This window comes from Pseudophryne corroboree, chromosome 4, assembly GCF_028390025.1.
Source record: "Pseudophryne corroboree isolate aPseCor3 chromosome 4, aPseCor3.hap2, whole genome shotgun sequence".
NCBI classification, from domain to species: Eukaryota; Metazoa; Chordata; class Amphibia; order Anura; family Myobatrachidae; genus Pseudophryne; species Pseudophryne corroboree.
Genome location: NC_086447.1, coordinates 18,202,699 through 18,220,804, shown reverse-complemented (window position 1 = coordinate 18,220,804; position 18,106 = coordinate 18,202,699). Strand labels below are relative to the sequence as shown.

At 36.8% G+C, this 18,106-nt stretch overlaps 13 non-coding genes across 13 annotated transcripts; 7 read left to right on the top strand and 6 right to left on the bottom strand.

Moving 5' to 3' along the window:
• Positions 1 to 259: 259 nt before the first annotated feature.
• Positions 260 to 333, bottom strand: TRNAN-GUU (transfer RNA asparagine (anticodon GUU)). The gene has a single exon. It is a non-coding gene; the product is annotated as a tRNA-Asn (tRNA).
• Positions 334 to 2,593: 2,260 nt separating this feature from the next.
• TRNAN-GUU (transfer RNA asparagine (anticodon GUU)) lies at positions 2,594 to 2,667 on the bottom strand. Its single transcript has one exon. It is a non-coding gene; the product is annotated as a tRNA-Asn (tRNA).
• A 186-nt stretch (positions 2,668 to 2,853) lies between these two features.
• Positions 2,854 to 2,925, top strand: TRNAM-CAU (transfer RNA methionine (anticodon CAU)). Its single transcript has one exon. It is a non-coding gene; the product is annotated as a tRNA-Met (tRNA).
• An 829-nt stretch (positions 2,926 to 3,754) lies between these two features.
• On the bottom strand, positions 3,755 to 3,828 carry TRNAN-GUU (transfer RNA asparagine (anticodon GUU)). The gene has a single exon. It is a non-coding gene; the product is annotated as a tRNA-Asn (tRNA).
• A 2,261-nt stretch (positions 3,829 to 6,089) lies between these two features.
• Positions 6,090 to 6,163, bottom strand: TRNAN-GUU (transfer RNA asparagine (anticodon GUU)). Its single transcript has one exon. It is a non-coding gene; the product is annotated as a tRNA-Asn (tRNA).
• Positions 6,164 to 8,417: 2,254 nt separating this feature from the next.
• Positions 8,418 to 8,491, bottom strand: TRNAN-GUU (transfer RNA asparagine (anticodon GUU)). Its single transcript has one exon. It is a non-coding gene; the product is annotated as a tRNA-Asn (tRNA).
• Positions 8,492 to 8,677: 186 nt separating this feature from the next.
• On the top strand, positions 8,678 to 8,749 carry TRNAM-CAU (transfer RNA methionine (anticodon CAU)). The gene has a single exon. It is a non-coding gene; the product is annotated as a tRNA-Met (tRNA).
• A 1,997-nt stretch (positions 8,750 to 10,746) lies between these two features.
• On the bottom strand, positions 10,747 to 10,820 carry TRNAN-GUU (transfer RNA asparagine (anticodon GUU)). The gene has a single exon. It is a non-coding gene; the product is annotated as a tRNA-Asn (tRNA).
• Positions 10,821 to 11,006: 186 nt separating this feature from the next.
• On the top strand, positions 11,007 to 11,078 carry TRNAM-CAU (transfer RNA methionine (anticodon CAU)). The gene has a single exon. It is a non-coding gene; the product is annotated as a tRNA-Met (tRNA).
• Positions 11,079 to 12,173: 1,095 nt separating this feature from the next.
• Positions 12,174 to 12,245, top strand: TRNAM-CAU (transfer RNA methionine (anticodon CAU)). The gene has a single exon. It is a non-coding gene; the product is annotated as a tRNA-Met (tRNA).
• Positions 12,246 to 13,340: 1,095 nt separating this feature from the next.
• Positions 13,341 to 13,412, top strand: TRNAM-CAU (transfer RNA methionine (anticodon CAU)). Its single transcript has one exon. It is a non-coding gene; the product is annotated as a tRNA-Met (tRNA).
• Positions 13,413 to 15,674: 2,262 nt separating this feature from the next.
• On the top strand, positions 15,675 to 15,746 carry TRNAM-CAU (transfer RNA methionine (anticodon CAU)). Its single transcript has one exon. It is a non-coding gene; the product is annotated as a tRNA-Met (tRNA).
• A 1,095-nt stretch (positions 15,747 to 16,841) lies between these two features.
• TRNAM-CAU (transfer RNA methionine (anticodon CAU)) lies at positions 16,842 to 16,913 on the top strand. Its single transcript has one exon. It is a non-coding gene; the product is annotated as a tRNA-Met (tRNA).
• Positions 16,914 to 18,106: the final 1,193 nt, after the last annotated feature.

The following is an 18,106-nucleotide window of genomic DNA, read 5'->3' as shown; positions in this document are numbered from 1 at the left end:
GAGAGCAAATGTGTTAGCATAAAAATAAAGCCATAAAATGGAGAGCTGATTAATCACTCAATTGGATTTCTCTGCCTGCATAATTTTTTTTCTCTGCAACCCCATGCTAAATTGTGCTTCCTGTTTTTTATAAAATGACTTAATCAAATCTGACTCTGATTGCATCAGAGAAGGCCAGGTACCCTACACTATAAGAGGTGGTTTGAAATTTTGACTTGTCTACTTAAAGATCACCAAAATTTGATCACAAGGTCAATTACGTCCCCAGGTGGGATTGAACCACCAACCTTTCGGTTAACAGCCGAATGCGCTAACCGATTGCGCCACAGAGACAGCTTGCAAAAGCATGTACTGACAAAGGCTAAAAAGCATTCATCTAGAAAGTTTCCTAGAAAAAGGTTAAAAAGGCAATAATCTGGAGAGTTTTGCAAGATTTTTCTTCCATTGACCAACGAAGAAACACATTGGTACTTTCACATGATGAGTGAGTACTTCAGGATCTCTGACACTTACATGAGCAGCAGAGTGGCGCAGCGGAAGTGTGCTGGGCCCATAACCCAGAGGTCGGTGGATCGAAACCATCCTCTGCTATGTGCACTTATTTTTTTGTTAATTAAATTCTTCCAAAACTGGAATTGATATTTTGACTCTTTTATTTTTACTTAAAGTACAATAACTTTTAACATTTTAATTTGTTTTAATAGTATATTGACAGCATTGTTTTCTTTCAGAAATCCACTTAATTTTCTGTACCCTATTACTGAAATGGTAATTGATAAAAACAAGCTACATTGTCACCAGAAGAGCAATGCAAAATGTACAATTGATATTTCAAAATCATCTTTCCATCTTGAATTTCAATGATGCATTGGGGCAACGATTTTGTGAGAAACATCTTCACCCTTAAAGAAAGATTTTCTTAACTTCTTACCTGTGTGCTGATTAGATATCACCTGGTTTTCACATTAAACAGATTCCCACTTGAGAAAGCAGCAAGGATGCAGTGAGGTTTATGTTTCCTGGTGTCAACCTGTATTATTTCAGTGGACATTGTAATGAGGATGCATCTTGCTGCCTTTCCAATGAAGCAAGTTTTAATCAGTAATAGGTGAAAAACCATTCCTACAAAGGTGTTAATCAGAGACTTGGCTTTGTGGACACTTTTCAGAGAGCAAATGTGTTAGCATAAAAATAAAGCCATAAAATGGAGAGCTGATTAATCACTCAATTGGATTTCTCTGCCTGCATAATTTTTTTTCTCTGCAACCCCATGCTAAATTGTGCTTCCTGTTTTTTATAAAATGACTTAATCAAATCTGACTCTGATTGCATCAGAGAAGGCCAGGTACCCTACACTATAAGAGGTGGTTTGAAATTTTGACTTGTCTACTTAAAGATCACCAAAATTTGATCACAAGGTCAATTACGTCCCCGGGTGGGATTGAACCACCAACCTTTTGGGTAACAGCCGAATGCGCTAACCGATTGCGCCACAGAGACAGCTTGCAAAAGCATGTACTGACAAAGGCTAAAAAGCATTCATCTAGAAAGTTTCCTAGAAAAAGGTTAAAAAGGCAATAATCTGGAGAGTTTTGCAAGATTTTTCTTCCATTGACCAACGAAGAAACACATTGGTACTTTCACATGATGAGTGAGTACTTCAGGATCTCTGACACTTACATGAGCAGCAGAGTGGCGCAGCAGAAGTGTGCTGGGCCCATAACCCAGAGGTCGGTGGATCGAAACCATCCTCTGATATGTGCACTTATTTTTTTGTTAATTAAATTCTTCCAAAACTGGAATTGATATTTTGACTCTTTTATTTTTACTTAAAGTACAATAACTTTTAACATTTTAATTTGTTTTAATAGTATATTGACAGCATTGTATTCTTTCAGAAATCCACTTAATTTTCTTTACCCTATTACTGAAATGGTAATTGACAAAAACAAGCTACATTGTCACCAGAAGAGCAATGCAAAATGTACAATTGATATTTCAAAATCATCTTTCCATCTTGAATTTCAATGATGCATTGGGGCAACGATTTTGTGAGAAACATCTTCACCCTTAAAGAAAGATTTTCTTAACTTCTTACCTGTGTGCTGATTAGATATCACCTGGTTTTCACATTAAACAGATTCCCACTTGAGAAAGCAGCAAGGATGCAGTGAGGTTTATGTTTCCTGGTGTCAACCTGTATTATTTCAGTGGACATTGTAATGAGGATGCATCTTGCTGCCTTTCCAATGAAGCAAGTTTTAATCAGTAATAGGTGAAAAACCATTCCTACAAAGGTGTTAATCAGAGACTTGGCTTTGTGGACACTTTTCAGAGAGCAAATGTGTTAGCATAAAAATAAAGCCATAAAATGGAGAGCTGATTAATCACTCAATTGGATTTCTCTGCCTGCATAATTTTTTTTCTCTGCAACCCCATGCTAAATTGTGCTTCCTGTTTTTTATAAAATGACTTAATCAAATCTGACTCTGATTGCATCAGAGAAGGCCAGGTACCCTACACTATAAGAGGTGGTTTGAAATTTTGACTTGTCTACTTAAAGATCACCAAAATTTGATAACAAGGTCAATTACGTCCCCGGGTGGGATTGAACCACCAACCTTTCGGTTAACAGCCGAATGCGCTAACTGATTGCGCCACAGAGACAGCTTGCAAAAGCATGTACTGACAAAGGCTAAAAAGCATTCATCTAGAAAGTTTCCTAGAAAAAGGTTAAAAAGGCAATAATCTGGAGAGTTTTGCAAGATTTTTCTTCCATTGACCAACGAAGAAACACATTGGTACTTTCAAATGATGAGTGAGTACTTCATGATCTCTGACACTTACATGAGCAGCAGAGTGGCGCAGCGGAAGCGTGCTGGGCCCATAACCCAGAGGTCGGTGGATCGAAACCATCCTCTGCTATGTGCACTTATTTTTTTGTTAATTAAATTCTTCCAAAACTGGAATTGATATTTTGACTCTTTTATTTTTACTTAAAGTACAATAACTTTCAACATTTTAATTTGTTTTAATAGTATATTGACAGCATTGTTTTCTTTCAGAAATCCACTTAATTTTCTTTACCCTATTACTGAAATGGTAATTGACAAAAACAAGCTACATTGTCACCAGAAGAGCAATGCAAAATGTACAATTGATATTTCAAAATCATCTTTCCATCTTGAATTTCAATGATGCATTGGGGCAACGATTTTGTGAGAAACATCTTCACCCTTAAAGAAAGATTTTCTTAACTTCTTACCTGTGTGCTGATTAGATATCACCTGGTTTTCACATTAAACAGATTCCCATTTGAGAAAGCAGCAAGGATGCAGTGAGGTTTATGTTTCCTGGTGTCAACCTGTATTATTTCAGTGGACATTGTAATGAGGATGCATCTTGCTGCCTTTCCAATGAAGCAAGTTTTAATCAGTAATAGGTGAAAAACCATTCCTACAAAGGTGTTAATCAGAGACTTGGCTTTGTGGACACTTTTCAGAGAGCTAATGTGTTAGCATAAAAATAAAGCCATAAAATGGAGAGCTGATTAATCACTCAATTGGATTTCTCTGCCTGCATAATTTTTTTTCTCTGCAACCCCATGCTAAATTGTGCTTCCTGTTTTTTATAAAATGACTTAATCAAATCTGACTGCATCAGAGAAGGCCAGGTACCCTACACTATAAGAGGTGGTTTGAAATTTTGACTTGTCTACTTAAAGATCACCAAAATTTGATCACAAGGTCAATTACGTCCCCGGGTGGGATTGAACCACCAACCTTTCGGTTAACAGCCGAATGCGCTAACCGATTGCGCCACAGAGACAGCTTGCAAAAGCATGTACTGACAAAGGCTAAAAAGCATTCATCTAGAAAGTTTCCTAGAAAAAGGTTAAAAAGGCAATAATCTGGAGAGTTTTGCAAGATTTTTCTTCCATTGACCAACGAAGAAACACATTGGTACTTTCACATGATGAGTGAGTACTTCAGGATCTCTGACACTTACATGAGCAGCAGAGTGGCGCAGCGGAAGTGTGCTGGGCCCATAACCCAGAGGTCGGTGGATCGAAACCATCCTCTGCTATGTGCACTTATTTTTTTGTTAATTAAATTCTTCCAAAACTGGAATTGATATTTTGACTCTTTTATTTTTACTTAAAGTACAATAACTTTTAACATTTTAATTTGTTTTAATAGTATATTGACAGCATTGTTTTCTTTCAGAAATCCACTTAATTTTCTGTACCCTATTACTGAAATGGTAATTGATAAAAACAAGCTACATTGTCACCAGAAGAGCAATGCAAAATGTACAATTGATATTTCAAAATCATCTTTCCATCTTGAATTTCAATGATGCATTGGGGCAACGATTTTGTGAGAAACATCTTCACCCTTAAAGAAAGATTTTCTTAACTTCTTACCTGTGTGCTGATTAGATATCACCTGGTTTTCACATTAAACAGATTCCCACTTGAGAAAGCAGCAAGGATGCAGTGAGGTTTATGTTTCCTGGTGTCAACCTGTATTATTTCAGTGGACATTGTAATGAGGATGCATCTTGCTGCCTTTCCAATGAAGCAAGTTTTAATCAGTAATAGGTGAAAAACCATTCCTACAAAGGTGTTAATCAGAGACTTGGCTTTGTGGACACTTTTCAGAGAGCAAATGTGTTAGCATAAAAATAAAGCCATAAAATGGAGAGCTGATTAATCACTCAATTGGATTTCTCTGCCTGCATAATTTTTTTTCTCTGCAACCCCATGCTAAATTGTGCTTCCTGTTTTTTATAAAATGACTTAATCAAATCTGACTCTGATTGCATCAGAGAAGGCCAGGTACCCTACACTATAAGAGGTGGTTTGAAATTTTGACTTGTCTACTTAAAGATAACCAAAATTTGATCACAAGGTCAATTACGTCCCCGGGTGGGATTGAACCACCAACCTTTTGGGTAACAGCCGAATGCGCTAACCGATTGCGCCACAGAGACAGCTTGCAAAAGCATGTACTGACAAAGGCTAAAAAGCATTCCTCTAGAAAGTTTCCTAGAAAAAGGTTAAAAAGGCAATAATCTGGAGAGTTTTGCAAGATTTTTCTTCCATTGACCAACGAAGAAACACATTGGTACTTTCACATGATGAGTAAGTACTTCAGGATCTCTGACACTTACATGAGCAGCAGAGTGGCGCAGCGGAAGTGTGCTGGGCCCATAACCCAGAGGTCGGTGGATCGAAACCATCCTCTGATATGTGCACTTATTTTTTTTGTTAATTAAATTCTTCCAAAACTGGAATTGATATTTTGACTCTTTTATTTTTACTTAAAGTACAATAACTTTTAACATTTTAATTTGTTTTAATAGTATATTGACAGCATTGTATTCTTTCAGAAATCCACTTAATTTTCTTTACCCTATTACTGAAATGGTAATTGACAAAAACAAGCTACATTGTCACCAGAAGAGCAATGCAAAATGTACAATTGATATTTCAAAATCATCTTTCCATCTTGAATTTCAATGATGCATTGGGGCAACGATTTTGTGAGAAACATCTTCACCCTTAAAGAAAGATTTTCTTAACTTCTTACCTGTGTGCTGATTAGATATCACCTGGTTTTCACATTAAACAGATTCCCACTTGAGAAAGCAGCAAGGATGCAGTGAGGTTTATGTTTCCTGGTGTCAACCTGTATTATTTCAGTGGACATTGTAATGAGGATGCATCTTGCTGCCTTTCCAATGAAGCAAGTTTTAATCAGTAATAGGTGAAAAACCATTCCTACAAAGGTGTTAATCAGAGACTTGGCTTTGTGGACACTTTTCAGAGAGCAAATGTGTTAGCATAAAAATAAAGCCATAAAATGGAGAGCTGATTAATCACTCAATTGGATTTCTCTGCCTGCATAATTTTTTTTCTCTGCAACCCCATGCTAAATTGTGCTTCCTGTTTTTTATAAAATGACTTAATCAAATCTGACTCTGATTGCATCAGAGAAGGCCAGGTACCCTACACTATAAGAGGTGGTTTGAAATTTTGACTTGTCTACTTAAAGATCACCAAAATTTGATAACAAGGTCAATTACGTCCCCGGGTGGGATTGAACCACCAACCTTTCGGTTAACAGCCGAATGCGCTAACTGATTGCGCCACAGAGACAGCTTGCAAAAGCATGTACTGACAAAGGCTAAAAAGCATTCATCTAGAAAGTTTCCTAGAAAAAGGTTAAAAAGGCAATAATCTGGAGAGTTTTGCAAGATTTTTCTTCCATTGACCAACGAAGAAACACATTGGTACATTCACATGATGAGTGAGTACTTCAGGATCTCTGACACTAACATGAGCAGTAGAGTGGCGCAGCGGAAGCGTGCTGGCCCCATAACTCAGAGGTTGGTGGATCGAAACCATCCTCTGCTATGTGCACTTATTTTTTTGTTAATTAAATTCTTCCAAAACTGGAATTGATATTTTGACTCTTTTATTTTTACTTAAAGTACAATAACTTTTAACATTTTAATTTGTTTTAATAGTATATTGACAGCATTGTTTTCTTTCAGAAATCCACTTAATTTTCTTTACCCTATTACTGAAATGGTAATTGACAAAAACAAGCTACATTGTCACCAGAAGAGCAATGCAAAATGTACAATTGATATTTCAAAATCATCTTTCCATCTTGAATTTCAATGATGCATTGGGGCAACGATTTTGTGAGAAACATCTTCACCCTTAAAGAAAGATTTTCTTAACTTCTTACCTGTGTGCTGATTAGATATCACCTGGTTTTCACATTAAACAGATTCCCACTTGAGAAAGCAGCAAGGATGCAGTGAGGTTTATGTTTCCTGGTGTCAACCTGTATTATTTCAGTGGACATTGTAATGAGGATGCATCTTGCTGCCTTTCCAATGAAGCAAGTTTTAATCAGTAATAGGTGAAAAACCATTCCTACAAAGGTGTTAATCAGAGACTTGGCTTTGTGGACACTTTTCAGAGAGCAAATGTGTTAGCATAAAAATAAAGCCATAAAATGGAGAGCTGATTAATCACTCAATTGGATTTCTCTGCCTGCATAATTTTTTTTCTCTGCAACCCCATGCTAAATTGTGCTTCCTGTTTTTTATAAAATGACTTAATCAAATCTGACTCTGATTGCATCAGAGAAGGCCAGGTACCCTACACTATAAGAGGTGGTTTGAAATTTTGACTTGTCTACTTAAAGATCACCAAAATTTGATCACAAGGTCAATTACGTCCCCGGGTGGGATTGAACCACCAACCTTTCGGTTAACAGCCGAATGCGCTAACTGATTTCGCCACAGAGACAGCTTGCAAAAGCATGTACTGACAAAGGCTAAAAAGCATTCATCTAGAAAGTTTCCTAGAAAAAGGTTAAAAAGGCAATAATCTGGAGAGTTTTGCAAGATTTTTCTTCCATTGACCAACGAAGAAACACATTGGTACTTTCAAATGATGAGTGAGTACTTCATGATCTCTGACACTTACATGAGCAGCAGAGTGGCGCAGCGGAAGCGTGCTGGGCCCATAACCCAGAGGTCGGTGGATCGAAACCATTCTCTGCTATGTGCACTTATTTTTTTGTTAATTAAATTCTTCCAAAACTGGAATTGATATTTTGACTCTTTTATTTTTACTTAAAGTACAATAACTTTCAACATTTTAATTTGTTTTAATAGTATATTGACAGCATTGTTTTCTTTCAGAAATCCACTTAATTTTCTTTACCCTATTACTGAAATGGTAATTGACAAAAACAAGCTACATTGTCACCAGAAGAGCAATGCAAAATGTACAATTGATATTTCAAAATCATCTTTCCATCTTGAATTTCAATGATGCTTTGGGGCAACGATTTTGTGAGAAACATCTTCACCCTTAAAGAAAGATTTTCTTAACTTCTTACCTGTGTGCTGATTAGATATCACCTGGTTTTCACATTAAACAGATTCCCATTTGAGAAAGCAGCAAGGATGCAGTGAGGTTTATGTTTCCTGGTGTCAACCTGTATTATTTCAGTGGACATTGTAATGAGGATGCATCTTGCTGCCTTTCCAATGAAGCAAGTTTTAATCAGTAATAGGTGAAAAACCATTCCAACAAAGGTGTTAATCAGAGACTTGGCTTTGTGGACACTTTTCAGAGAGCAAATGTGTTAGCATAAAAATAAAGCCATAAAATGGAGAGCTGATTAATCACTCAATTGGATTTCTCTGCCTGCATAATTTTTTTTCTCTGCAACCCCATGCTAAATTGTGCTTCCTGTTTTTTATAAAATGACTTAATCAAATCTGACTGCATCAGAGAAGGCCAGGTACCCTACACTATAAGAGGTGGTTTGAAATTTTGACTTGTCTACTTAAAGATCACCAAAATTTGATCACAAGGTCAATTACGTCCCCGGGTGGGATTGAACCACCAACCTTTCGGTTAACAGCCGAATGCGCTAACTGATTGCGCCACAGAGACAGCTTGCAAAAGCATGTACTGACAAAGGCTAAAAAGCATTCATCTAGAAAGTTTCCTAGAAAAAGGTTAAAAAGGCAATAATCTGGAGAGTTTTGCAAGATTTTTCTTCCATTGACCAACGAAGAAACACATTGGTACTTTCACATGATGAGTGAGTACTTCAGGATCTCTGACACTTACATGAGCAGCAGAGTGGCGCAGCGGAAGCGTGCTGGGCCCATAACCCAGAGGTCGGTGGATCGAAACCATCCTCTGCTATGTGCACTTATATTTTTTGTTAATTAAATTCTTCCAAAACTGGAATTGATATTTTGACTCTTTTATTTTTACTTAAAGTACAATAACTTTTAACATTTTAATTTGTTTTAATAGTATATTGACAGCATTGTATTCTTTCAGAAATCAACTTAATTTTCTTTACCCTATTACTGAAATGGTAATTGACAAAAACAAGCTACATTGTCACCAGAAGAGCAATGCAAAATGTACAATTGATATTTCAAAATCATCTTTCCATCTTGAATTTCAATGATGCATTGGGGCAACGATTTTGTGAGAAACATCTTCACCCTTAAAGAAAGATTTTCTTAACTTCTTACCTGTGTGCTGATTAGATATCACCTGGTTTTCACATTAAAAAGATTCCCACTTGAGAAAGCAGCAAGGATGCAGTGAGGTTTATGTTTCCTGGTGTCAACCTGTATTATTTCAGTGGACATTGTAATGAGGATGCATCTTGCTGCCTTTCCAATGAAGCAAGTTTTAATCAGTAATAGGTGAAAAACCATTCCTACAAAGGTGTTAATCAGAGACTTGGCTTTGTGGACACTTTTCAGAGAGCAAATGTGTTAGCATAAAAATAAAGCCATAAAATGGAGAGCTGATTAATCACTCAATTGGATTTCTCTGCCTGCATAATTTTTTTTCTCTGCAACCCCATGCTAAATTGTGCTTCCTGTTTTTTATAAAATGACTTAATCAAATCTGACTCTGATTGCATCAGAGAAGGCCAGGTACCCTACACTATAAGAGGTGGTTTGAAATTTTGACTTGTCTACTTAAAGATCACCAAAATTTGATCACAAGGTCAATTACGTCCCCGGGTGGGATTGAACCACCAACCTTTCGGTTAACAGCCGTATGCGCTAACTGATTTCGCCACAGAGACAGCTTGCAAAAGCATGTACTGACAAAGGCTAAAAAGCATTCATCTAGAAAGTTTCCTAGAAAAAGGTTAAAAAGGCAATAATCTGGAGAGTTTTGCAAGATTTTTCTTCCATTGACCAACGAAGAAACACATTGGTACTTTCAAATGATGAGTGAGTACTTCATGATCTCTGACACTTACATGAGCAGCAGAGTGGCGCAGCGGAAGCGTGCTGGGCCCATAACCCAGAGGTCGGTGGATCGAAACCATTCTCTGCTATGTGCACTTATTTTTTTATTAATTAAATTCTTCCAAAACTGGAATTGATATTTTGACTCTTTTATTTTTACTTAAAGTACAATAACTTTCAACATTTTAATTTGTTTTAATAGTATATTGACAGCATTGTTTTCTTTCAGAAATCCACTTAATTTTCTTTACCCTATTACTGAAATGGTAATTGACAAAAACAAGCTACATTGTCACCAGAAGAGCAATGCAAAATGTACAATTGATATTTCAAAATCATCTTTCCATCTTGAATTTCAATGATGCATTGGGGCAACGATTTTGTGAGAAACATCTTCACCCTTAAAGAAAGATTTTCTTAACTTCTTACCTGTGTGCTGATTAGATATCACCTGGTTTTCACATTAAACAGATTCCCATTTGAGAAAGCAGCAAGGATGCAGTGAGGTTTATGTTTCCTGGTGTCAACCTGTATTATTTCAGTGGACATTGTAATGAGGATGCATCTTGCTGCCTTTCCAATGAAGCAAGTTTTAATCAGTAATAGGTGAAAAACCATTCCTACAAAGGTGTTAATCAGAGACTTGGCTTTGTGGACACTTTTCAGAGAGCAAATGTGTTAGCATAAAAATAAAGCCATAAAATGGAGAGCTGATTAATCACTCAATTGGATTTCTCTGCCTGCATAATTTTTTTTCTCTGCAACCCCATGCTAAATTGTGCTTCCTGTTTTTTATAAAATGACTTAATCAAATCTGACTGCATCAGAGAAGGCCAGGTACCCTACACTATAAGAGGTGGTTTGAAATTTTGACTTGTCTACTTAAAGATCACCAAAATTTGATCACAAGGTCAATTACGTCCCCGGGTGGGATTGAACCACCAACCTTTCGGTTAACAGCCGAATGCGCTAACTGATTGCGCCACAGAGACAGCTTGCAAAAGCATGTACTGACAAAGGCTAAAAAGCATTCATCTAGAAAGTTTCCTAGAAAAAGGTTAAAAAGGCAATAATCTGGAGAGTTTTGCAAGATTTTTCTTCCATTGACCAACGAAGAAACACATTGGTACTTTCACATGATGAGTGAGTACTTCAGGATCTCTGACACTTACATGAGCAGCAGAGTGGCGCAGCGGAAGCGTGCTGGGCCCATAACCCAGAGGTCGGTGGATCGAAACCATCCTCTGCTATGTGCACTTATTTTTTTTGTTAATTAAATTCTTCCAAAACTGGAATTGATATTTTGACTCTTTTATTTTTACTTAAAGTACAATAACTTTTAACATTTTAATTTGTTTTAATAGTATATTGACAGCATTGTATTCTTTCAGAAATCAACTTAATTTTCTTTACCCTATTACTGAAATGGTAATTGACAAAAACAAGCTACATTGTCACCAGAAGAGCAATGCAAAATGTACAATTGATATTTCAAAATCATCTTTCCATCTTGAATTTCAATGATGCATTGGGGCAACGATTTTGTGAGAAACATCTTCACCCTTAAAGAAAGATTTTCTTAACTTCTTACCTGTGTGCTGATTAGATATCACCTGGTTTTCACATTAAAAAGATTCCCACTTGAGAAAGCAGCAAGGATGCAGTGAGGTTTATGTTTCCTGGTGTCAACCTGTATTATTTCAGTGGACATTGTAATGAGGATGCATCTTGCTGCCTTTCCAATGAAGCAAGTTTTAATCAGTAATAGGTGAAAAACCATTCCTACAAAGGCGTTAATCAGAGACTTGGCTTTATGGACACTTTTCAGAGAGCAAATGTGTTAGCATAAAAATAAAGCCATAAAATGGAGAGCTGATTAATCACTCAATTGGATTTCTCTGCCTGCATAATTTTTTTTCTCTGCAACCCCATGCTAAATTGTGCTTCCTGTTTTTTATAAAATGACTTAATCAAATCTGACTCTGATTGCATCAGAGAAGGCCAGGTACCCTACACTATAAGAGGTGGTTTGAAATTTTGACTTGTCTACTTAAAGATCACCAAAATTTGATCACAAGGTCAATTACGTCCCCGGGTGGGATTGAACCACCAACCTTTTGGGTAACAGCCGAATGCGCTAACCGATTGCGCCACAGAGACAGCTTGCAAAAGCATGTACTGACAAAGGCTAAAAAGCATTCATCTAGAAAGTTTCTAGAAAAAGGTTAAAAAGGCAATAATCTGGAGAGTTTTGCAAGATTTTTCTTCCATTGACCAACGAAGAAACACATTGGTACTTTCACATGATGAGTGAGTACTTCAGGATCTCTGACACTTACATGAGCAGCAGAGTGGCGCAGCGGAAGCGTGCTGGGCCCATAACCCAGAGGTCGGTGGATCGAAACCATCCTCTGCTATGTGCACTTATTTTTTTGTTAATTAAATTCTTCCAAAACTGGAATTGATATTTTGACTCTTTTATTTTTACTTAAAGTACAATAAATTTTAACATTTTAATTTGTTTTAATAGTATATTGACAGCATTGTTTTCTTTCAGAAATCCACTTAATTTTCTTTACCCTATTACTGAAATGGTAATTGACAAAAACAAGCTACATTGTCACCAGAAGAGCAATGCAAAATGTACAATTGATATTTCAAAATCATATTTCCATCTTGAATTTCAATGATGCATTGGGGCAACGATTTTGTGAGAAACATCTTCACCCTTAAAGAAAGATTTTCTTAACTTCTTACCTGTGTGCTGATTAGATATCACCTGGTTTTCACATTAAACAGATTCCCACTTGAGAAAGCAGCAAGGATGCAGTGAGGTTTATGTTTCCTGGTGTCAACCTGTATTATTTCAGTGGACATTGTAATGAGGATGCATCTTGCTGCCTTTCCAATGAAGCAAGTTTTAATCAGTAATAGGTGAAAAACCATTCCTACAAAGGTGTTAATCAGAGAATTGGCTTTGTGGACACTTTTCAGAGAGCAAATGTGTTAGCATAAAAATAAAGCCATAAAATGGAGAGCTGATTAATCACTCAATTGGATTTCTCTGCCTGCATAATTTTTTTTCTCTGCAACCCCATGCTAAATTGTGCTTCCTGTTTTTTATAAAATGACTTAATCAAATCTGACTCTGATTGCATCAGAGAAGGCCAGGTACCCTACACTATAAGAGGTGGTTTGAAATTTTGACTTGTCTACTTAAAGATCACCAAAATTTGATCACAAGGTCAATTACGTCCCCGGGTGGGATTGAACCACCAACCTTTCGGTTAACAGCCGAATGCGCTAACTGATTTCGCCACAGAGACAGCTTGCAAAAGCAAAGGCTGACAAAGGCTAAAAAGCATTCATCTAGAAAGTTTCCTAGAAAAAGGTTAAAAAGGCAATAATCTGGAGAGTTTTGCAAGATTTTTCTTCCATTGACCAACGAAGAAACACATTGGTACTTTCACATGATGAGTGAGTACTTCAGGATCTCTGACACTTACATGAGCAGCAGAGTGGCGCAGCGGAAGCGTGCTGGGCCCATAACCCAGAGGTCGGTGGATCGAAACCATCCTCTGCTATGTGCACTCATTTTTTTGTTAATTAAATTCTTCCAAAACTGGAATTGATATTTTGACTCTTTTATTTTTACTTAAAGTACAATAAATTTTAACATTTTAATTTGTTTTAATAGTATATTGACAGCATTGTTTTCTTTCAGAAATCCACTTAATTTTCTTTACCCTATTACTGAAATGGTAATTGACAAAAACAAGCTACATTGTCACCAGAAGAGCAATGCAAAATGTACAATTGATATTTCAAAATCATATTTCCATCTTGAATTTCAATGATGCATTGGGGCAACGATTTTGTGAGAAACATCTTCACCCTTAAAGAAAGATTTTCTTAACTTCTTACCTGTGTGCTGATTAGATATCACCTGGTTTTCACATTAAACAGATTCCCACTTGAGAAAGCAGCAAGGATGCAGTGAGGTTTATGTTTCCTGGTGTCAACCTGTATTATTTCAGTGGACATTGTAATGAGGATGCATCTTGCTGCCTTTCCAATGAAGCAAGTTTTAATCAGTAATAGGTGAAAAACCATTCCTACAAAGGTGTTAATCAGAGAATTGGCTTTGTGGACACTTTTCAGAGAGCAAATGTGTTAGCATAAAAATAAAGCCATAAAATGGAGAGCTGATTAATCACTCAATTGGATTTCTCTGCCTGCATAATTTTTTTTCTCTGCAACCCCATGCTAAATTGTGCTTCCTGTTTTTTATAAAATGACTTAATCAAATCTGACTCTGATTGCATCAGAGAAGGCCAGGTACCCTACACTATAAGAGGTGGTTTGAAATTTTGACTTGTCTACTTAAAGATCACCAAAATTTGATCACAAGGTCAATTACGTCCCCGGGTGGGATTGAACCACCAACCTTTCGGTTAACAGCCGAATGCGCTAACTGATTTCGCCACAGAGACAGCTTGCAAAAGCAAAGGCTGACAAAGGCTAAAAAGCATTCATCTAGAAAGTTTCCTAGAAAAAGGTTAAAAAGGCAATAATCTGGAGAGTTTTGCAAGATTTTTCTTCCATTGACCAACGAAGAAACACATTGGTACTTTCACATGATGAGTGAGTACTTCAGGATCTCTGACACTTACATGAGCAGCAGAGTGGCGCAGCGGAAGCGTGCTGGGCCCATAACCCAGAGGTTGGAGGATCGAAGCCATCCTCTGCTATGTGCACTTATTTTTTTGTTAATTAAATTCTTCCAAAACTGGAATTGATATTTTGACTCTTTTATTTTTACTTAAAGTACAATAACTTTTAACATTTTAATTTGTTTTAATAGTATATTGACAGCATTGTTTTATTTCAGAAATCCACTTAATTTTCTTTACCCTATTACTGAAATGGTAATTGACAAAAACAAGCTACATTGTCACCAGAAGAGCAATGCAAAATGTACAATTGATATTTCAAAATCATCTTTCCATCTTGAATTTCAATGATGCATTGGGGCAACGATTTTGTGAGAAACATCTTCACCCTTAAAGAAAGATTTTCTTAACTTCTTACCTGTGTGCTGATTAGATATCACCTGGTTTTCACATTAAACAGATTCCCACTTGAGAAAGCAGCAAGGATGCAGTGAGGTTTATGTTTCCTGGTGTCAACCTGTATTATTTCAGTGGACATTGTAATGAGGATGCATCTTGCTGCCTTTCCAATGAAGCAAGTTTTAATCAGTAATAGGTGAAAAACCATTCCTACAAAGGTGTTAATCAGAGACTTGGCTTTGTGGACACTTTTCAGAGAGCAAATGTGTTAGCATAAAAATAAAGCCATAAAATGGAGAGCTGATTAATCACTCAATTGGATTTCTCTGCCTGCATAATTTTTTTTCTCTGCAACACCATGCTAAATTGTGCTTCCTGTTTTTTATAAAATGACTTAATCAAATCTGACTCTGATTGCATCAGAGAAGGCCAGGTACCCTACACTATAAGAGGTGGTTTGAAATTTTGACTTGTCTACTTAAAGATCACCAAAACTTGATCACAAGGTCAATTACATCCCCGGGTGGGATTGAACCACCAACCTTTCGGTTAACAGCCAAATGCGCTAACCGATTGCGCCACAGAGACAGCTTGCAAAAGCATGTACTGACAAAGGCTAAAAAGCATTTATCTAGAAAGTTTCCTAGAAAAAGGTTAAAAAGGCAATAATCTGGAGAGTTTTGCAAGATTTTTCTTCCATTGACCAACGAAGAAACACATTGGTACTTTCACATGATGAGTGAGTACTTCAGGATCTCTGACACTTACATGAGCAGCAGAGTGGCGCAGCGGAAGCGTGCTGGGCCCATAACCCAGAGGTCGGTGGATCGAAACCATCCTCTGCTATGTGCACTTATTTTTTTGTTAATTAAATTCTTCCAAAACTGGAATTGATATTTTGACTCTTTTATTTTTACTTAAAGTACAATAACTTTTAACATTTTAATTTGTTTTAATAGTATATTGACAGCATTGTTTTCTTTCAGAAATCCACTAAATTTTCTTTACCCTATTACTGAAATGGTAATTGACAAAAACAAGCTACATTGTCACCAGAAGAGCAATGCAAAATGTACAATTGATATTTCAAAATCATCTTTCCATCTTGAATTTCAATGATGCATTGGGGCAACGATTTTGTGAGAAACATCTTCACCCTTAAAGAAAGATTTTCTTAACTTCTTACCTGTGTGCTGATTAGATATCACCTGGTTTTCACATTAAACAGATTCCCACTTGAGAAAGCAGCAAGGATGCAGTGAGGTTTATGTTTCCTGGTGTCAACCTGTATTATTTCAGTGGACATTGTAATGAGGATGCATCTTGCTGCCTTTCCAATGAAGCAAGTTTTAATCAGTAATAGGTGAAAAACCATTCCTACAAAGGTGTTAATCAGAGACTTGGCTTTGTGGACACTTTTCAGAGAGCAAATGTGTTAGCATAAAAATAAAGCCATAAAATGAAGAGCTGATTAATCACTCATTTGGATTTCTCTGCCTGCATAATTTTTTTTCTCTGCAACCCCATGCTAAATTGTGCTTCCTGTTTTTTATAAAATGACTTAATCAAATCTGACTCTGATTGCATCAGAGAAGGCCAGGTACCCTACACTATAAGAGGTGGTTTGAAATTTTGACTTGTCTACTTAAAGATCACCAAAATTTGATCACAAGGTCAATTACGTCCCCGGGTGGGATTGAACCACCAACCTTTCGGTTAACAGCCGAATGCGCTAACTGATTTCGCCACAGAGACAGCTTGCAAAAGCAAAGGCTGACAAAGGCTAAAAAGCATTCATCTAGAAAGTTTCCTAGAAAAAGGTTAAAAAGGCAATAATCTGGAGAGTTTTGCAAGATTTTTCTTCCATTGACCAACGAAGAAACACATTGGTACTTTCACATGATGAGTGAGTACTTCAGGATCTCTGACACTTACATGAGCAGCAGAGTGGCGCAGCGGAAGCGTGCTGGGCCCATAACCCAGAGGTCGGTGGATCGAAACCATCCTCTGCTATGTGCACTTATTTTTTTGTTAATTAAATTCTTCCAAAACTGGAATTGATATTTTGACTCTTTTATTTTTACTTAAAGTACAATAAATTTTAACATTTTAATTTGTTTTAATAGTATATTGACAGCATTGTTTTCTTTCAGAAATCCACTTAATTTTCTTTACCCTATTACTGAAATGGTAATTGACAAAAACAAGCTACATTGTCACCAGAAGAGCAATGCAAAATGTACAATTGATATTTCAAAATCATATTTCCATCTTGAATTTCAATGATGCATTGGGGCAACGATTTTGTGAGAAACATCTTCACCCTTAAAGAAAGATTTTCTTAACTTCTTACCTGTGTGCTGATTAGATATCACCTGGTTTTCACATTAAACAGATTCCCACTTGAGAAAGCAGCAAGGATGCAGTGAGGTTTATGTTTCCTGGTGTCAACCTGTATTATTTCAGTGGACATTGTAATGAGGATGCATCTTGCTGCCTTTCCAATGAAGCAAGTTTTAATCAGTAATAGGTGAAAAACCATTCCTACAAAGGTGTTAATCAGAGAATTGGCTTTGTGGACACTTTTCAGAGAGCAAATGTGTTAGCATAAAAATAAAGCCATAAAATGGAGAGCTGATTAATCACTCAATTGGATTTCTCTGCCTGCATAATTTTTTTTCTCTGCAACCCCATGCTAAATTGTGCTTCCTGTTTTTTATAAAATGACTTAATCAAATCTGACTCTGATTGCATCAGAGAAGGCCAGGTACCCTACACTATAAGAGGTGGTTTGAAATTTTGACTTGTCTACTTAAAGATCACCAAAATTTGATCACAAGGTCAATTACGTCCCCGGGTGGGATTGAACCACCAACCTTTCGGTTAACAGCCGAATGCGCTAACTGATTTCGCCACAGAGACAGCTTGCAAAAGCAAAGGCTGACAAAGGCTAAAAAGCATTCATCTAGAAAGTTTCCTAGAAAAAGGTTAAAAAGGCAATAATCTGGAGAGTTTTGCAAGATTTTTCTTCCATTGACCAACGAAGAAACACATTGGTACTTTCACATGATGAGTGAGTACTTCAGGATCTCTGACACTTACATGAGCAGCAGAGTGGCGCAGCGGAAGCGTGCTGGGCCCATAACCCAGAGGTTGGAGGATCGAAGCCATCCTCTGCTATGTGCACTTATTTTTTTGTTAATTAA